General features: G+C 47.6%; 1 non-coding gene across 1 annotated transcript; it reads right to left on the bottom strand.

Annotated features, from left to right (window-relative positions):
• Window positions 1–4,675: 4,675 nt before the first annotated feature.
• Window positions 4,676–4,748, bottom strand: TRNAK-UUU. Its single transcript has one exon. It is a non-coding gene; the product is annotated as a tRNA-Lys (tRNA).
• Between the last annotated feature and the right edge of the window lie 416 nt (window positions 4,749–5,164).

Below are 5,164 nucleotides of genomic sequence, written 5' to 3'. Positions count from 1 at the left end.
ATCAATGTATATCAAATTAGCTTAATGTTCATCCTGGTGTTCAGATTGTCTGTGAGAGAGTGTGATCCTCACCAGATAATGCCATTCGCTTGTCATTAGAATCAAAATGACTAGGCAGAATAAAGGTAGGTTTCTGCTTGTCCTGAGAATCAGGTCAGTCGACTCTCGTGGTCCATTGATCAAGCTACATGCTATATATGAGCAGATTCTGTTGGCTCTGTTCACTTGTCATCTTATACTTGAGAATACCTTATACAACTGTTGGTCCTCAAATATGGGTGCTGTTAATACAGCTTTATATGAATATGATGACAGTATTTCCTGGTGCTGCATCATATTCACTGGGGAGGCAGACTTGTAAAAGCCATGTAGTTGCCACTCTACCTAAGTCCCGCATACACAGATTAGTATATGAGGTCTTTATGTCAATGTCATCTCTGGCAAATGAGTAATATGTCTCCTCACAAAGAAAAGGATGAGATGAGGGGCAAAATATCATTTTCAAATCAGAGACTTTCTGGCTGCCAAGCAGTTATTCTGTATGGTTATAGAGAAGCATCTCCCCAAGGGCTGTATTTATTTCAAAATAGGCTTTTGCATGACTTTGGGCTGCAGAGGCCCTGTACGCTTCCACGGCTTTGTGCTTACAGAGGCAGCATACATTAGCTTATTTTATTCTTTGACTCCCAGTGCCCAGACCAACGCTCTCTAGGGCTAGGGACAGAAATGACACGTAAACCAGTTTATGTGATCAGAAAGTGGTTTAAACCTGTAACAGAACAGAAGCTCAGTGCACATAAACCAGTTTCAAATGGCTGAAGCGGGTTTAAGATAACCCTTGTTGAATGTAGTATCAGACTTAATTGATTGAAACTAGTTTTATGAAACTTCTGTCCCAGATCCCTTGCTGATTCAAATCTGCATGGGGAGTCCCAAGGCAGCTTCCCCTGAAAGGGGTGTAATCCATAACAAATCACAGTCCCCCAACATGTTTTCCAGTGCCAGGTTGGGCTCTGCTGTCTGCTGCAGAGGGTTGGACTGGCCTCACTCCTCTGCTGCCTAGCTTGAGTAGTGAGGGCTGGCTGACATGGTGGGAGGGAGGAGGAGGCCAAGATGGGCCAAGGACGAAGACTAGTCTATGGGGGGATTGCCCCCCCAGGCAAACCCTGGCTGGGGGCTGGGGTTAGGGAGGGAGGTTAAACAGCCCTTCCCCTGCTCAAATTTACTGTTGGCTACAACTGTGGTCAACAAATCCCAGAGGCACCTGGAAGCAGGAAAAGAAAGTGATTCGCAACCCTGCAGAGTCCTGCTGCTGTAATTCTGAACTGCAAATCAGCTCACGCAGGTCTCCGCATGAACCAATTTGCCCCTGGCCTGCCTGTTGCTGGCCCCAGGCAGTAGCACCAGTCTTCTGTGATCTGGGAGGCAGATCAGGAGCCCACCCCCCAGGAGCAGTTCAACACAGCCTCCACAGCCCTCCTGGGGGTGCAAGCAGGCCCCAATCTGCCTGCTGGATGACAGGAGGCTGGTGCTGCTGGCTGGGGCCAGCAGCAGCACTGATCTTCCCAGCGCTGGGTAAGGGCTGCACCCAGTGCCATCCCAGGCAGCAGGAGCAGCCTCCTGTGACCTGGCAGGCCGATCAGGGCCTCCCACATACACCCCTGGGAGGGCTGTGGGGCTCTGAATCCTCCTGTGGTGTGGGGGGCCCTGATCTGCCTGCCAGATGACAGGAGGCTGGTGCTGCCAGCTGGGCACAGCCCATGCCAGGAACATCGATGCTGCCGCGGACCCCAGCCAGTAGCACCAGCCTCCTATCATCCAGCAGGCAGATCGGGGGCTTGCCTGCACCCCCCGGAGGGCTGGGGGGGGCTGTACTGGACTCCTCCCAGGGTTGCAGGCCCCTGATCTGCCTGCCAGATGACAAGAGACTGGTGCTGCCAGCTGTGGCCAGTGGCAGCACCAATCTTCTCGGCGCTGGGTGGGCAAAATGTCAAAATAGCATTGAAACACCAAAACAGTTTTGGCAAAGTGAAATGGAACAGTGCTTTCAAAATGCAACAAAACTTGAAATGAAACATTGTTCTGTCGAAACATTGAAACGAACATCAAAGCAGAATGATGCTATTTTGCACAGCCCTAGTAAATGTCCATCCGCTGCTGCTTCAATTTAATCTGTGCTGCTTAGACTAATCTGCAAATACTGAATGGATTCAGCCTCAGGCTTTGTGACTATCTGTACCTAGCCTAGATGTACAGTTTAATACAGCACTTGGAAGAGAACAGTCCTATTTGACAAACACAGACCAGGTTGGGTTTGGAACTTTTTGGGAGCAGTGGCTACGTTTCTCCCTTTACAGTATTCTCCAAGGACAATCACATAAAAACAGTCATTAATGATTAAGGGGCCATGGGAATATCTTGAATATATTATGGCTGTCACATATTTTGCCTGTAGTTTTGCTTTTAGATTGTTCACTGTGTGATTACAAAGGGTTAACTCAAACAGGAGGTATTTGCACGTAAGCAAGAAGGGGAATAAAAGCTTTGGATTTATCAGTACTTACAGGAAAATGCAGGTGTCATTCACTTTTGACATTGTACCTGTGGCTATGCTGAGTTCTGCAGTCTGGCTTGTAAGCACTGAGGAAAGTAGAGCAAAGGGCTTGAAGGTAGATAGATCATCCTGGAAGGACAGGGCAGGCAGTGAATTAGGGGCTGCTGGAAAGCAGACTGAATCGCAGTCCCAGAGGCTGCATATCTCAGCCAGTAGGTAAGGTACCTGTATTTTCTAGCACGTTAGAAACCCTTTTTCCTCTTTTTATGCCTTCTTCCTGTTGTTGTGATTAAACATCGGTTTATTTTAATAAAGGTGTTGCTGGGTCACTGAATTGGCCAGCACAGGCCTGCTGAGTAACCACAGTTGGTAGGTGGGACCTGGTCTATAAGTGGGAGAACTGCTGGACTCCACATGAAAAGATATAAAGCTGTAGGCCCTTGGGTGAGTGCATGCCAATAAACTTGACTGGGGTCAAAGACGTACCTAATCATGGCCTGTGAATACATGTGGGTGTATTTTTAAGAACATTTTAGGACTTGTAGTTAGAGAATTTGCCCCTTGACTTCACTGGACTTTGGACCCATTCCTTACAGACTTCTATGCCTTTATGCAAGATTTTACAGTGGCCTGAAGATCAGGCTAGATCAGGGGTGCAGAGCATGGGCCCCTAGGATAGTATCAATGACCCAGTACCTTGGCCAAGCAGTGACTGGTGACTTGGCCAGACTCTACATGTGCCTAAGTGAGTTGGGTGTGCTGCAATTCTGATCCGGATATATGCAGGGATGGGAGTAGGCCCAGGAGCTGTGACTGCACCTCTGGTACTGACTCCTGCAAGAGCTAAAACTGGGACCAGACCAAGGCACCACCAGTAGCACCAGGAAGTAATGGGCTGTGGCCATGGCTTGTTCTTGTCAAGTCTGACAGGAAAGCAGGGTCCTATAAGGGGAATGACCTTTCCTCATTGCTGGACCCTGAGAGAAGGGGGCTGTGAGGCTGGGGCCAGTGGGGCTATCCCAGGGGTGAGCAAAATGCGGCCCACGGGCCAGATGTGGCCCACCAAGTCATTCTATCCGGCCTGTGGAGCCCCTAAAAAATTTAGAAAATTAATATTAATCTGCCCTGGGCTTCCTGTCATGCGGTCCCCAATGGCTTGCCAAAACTCAGTAAGCAGCCCTCCACCCAAAATAATTGCCAGTCCCTGGGCTATCCCCTCCCCTCCCCTCCCCTCCCGTTACCATGGATCCTCTATTGAAAATTGGAGCCTCTAAGTTTCCTTCCATAGTTTTGGGGATGTGAACCATTGCATTAGACTATACTAAAATCGCAGAAGACTCAGTTAAAGGCAGAATAGCATATTCAGAGTCCTGAATCTTGGGGAATGAAGTTTAATTCCAAGTACTGATTTCTCGGCCTTTTTATTGCTCCCTTATCACCAAGAAATCTAAAGTTAATTGGTCAGGGTACACTTAGCTGAAAAGCTCTACGTGAAACATGTTCCCTTGTCTATCATTTTTCTCTAAGACGATGCTTTCCCCAGCATTCATTTAGAAAAGACCGGGCACTGTCTGGCTGTGTCTTTGGGAGAAAACAAACTGAAGTCCATGGACATTTTAAGTTCACAATTAAACCTTCACTACAAGGAATAGTCTGTATTATAGTAGTCTGTAGCCTGTTTCATTTGTAATGTGGAGAATTGTAATATGAATGTGAACTGTTACTAAGAAATAGGGAATCTTAGGCTTCTGTTAACTGTTATCTCAACATTAATGGATGAAAGCAGACTCATCATTTTACTCAGAAATCTCTGAATTTTGTCTCGTGCTATGTCTCTCTCTAGAATCATAGAATCAATGAGTCGGAAGGGACCTAGACAGATCATCTAGTCTGACCCCCCTGCCATGGGCAGGAAGAAGCACTGGGGGTGGCAGAGGTCATAAGACCCCAGCCAGGTGCCTGTCCAGTCTCCTGTAAACGCAATGGCCCCTTTTTAGTGCAAGAAGATTTGCTTCTTGTTATCTCACTCACCCCAGGTCACCTCAGCTGGGACTCAAACCCAGATCTCCCACATGGTAGGCAGGAACACTGCCACCACCGGTGGCCAAAAGTAGATATCATCGCCTGAACAGGGACTTGAACCCTGGACCCTCAGATTAAAAGTCTGATGCTCTACCAACTGAGCTACCCAGGCTCACAGCTTTGCTATTTTTGTATTTTTTGTTCACTAAACAACAAAAACTACACAGGTGTGGCGGTATCCAGATAATTATGTAGGGTAAGTGCGCAACCATGCATAAGCTGTCTAATTTACACAACTTGTCTGGTGATTTTAGGACACAATGAGCAGCCCTAGAGGGCTCCAAAATATTGAAAGGAGGAATCCTACCCTCCAGAAATGTATTACGGGTGTATCTGTGTTTCTGGGATGTTCCCAAGAGCTCTGCCAGGCAGCATGCCCCACCCCTCCTCCCTGGATGTGCTTCTTGGTGGCTCTTTCAGGAGCTCTGATATGCCACGTATCTGGGTACGCAAGAAAGACTGTGCTGAGAGAGTATCAAGTTGTATGTTTGACTCAAAGGGTGTCTTTTTATAGCCTAATCTTCTATC

This window comes from Crocodylus porosus, unplaced genomic scaffold, assembly GCF_001723895.1.
Source record: "Crocodylus porosus isolate Cpor-Errol unplaced genomic scaffold, CroPor_comp1, whole genome shotgun sequence".
NCBI lineage: Eukaryota > Metazoa > Chordata > Crocodylia > Crocodylidae > Crocodylus > Crocodylus porosus.
The sequence above is the reverse complement of the archived record's forward strand: the minus strand, read 5'-3'. Positions and strand labels throughout refer to the sequence as shown.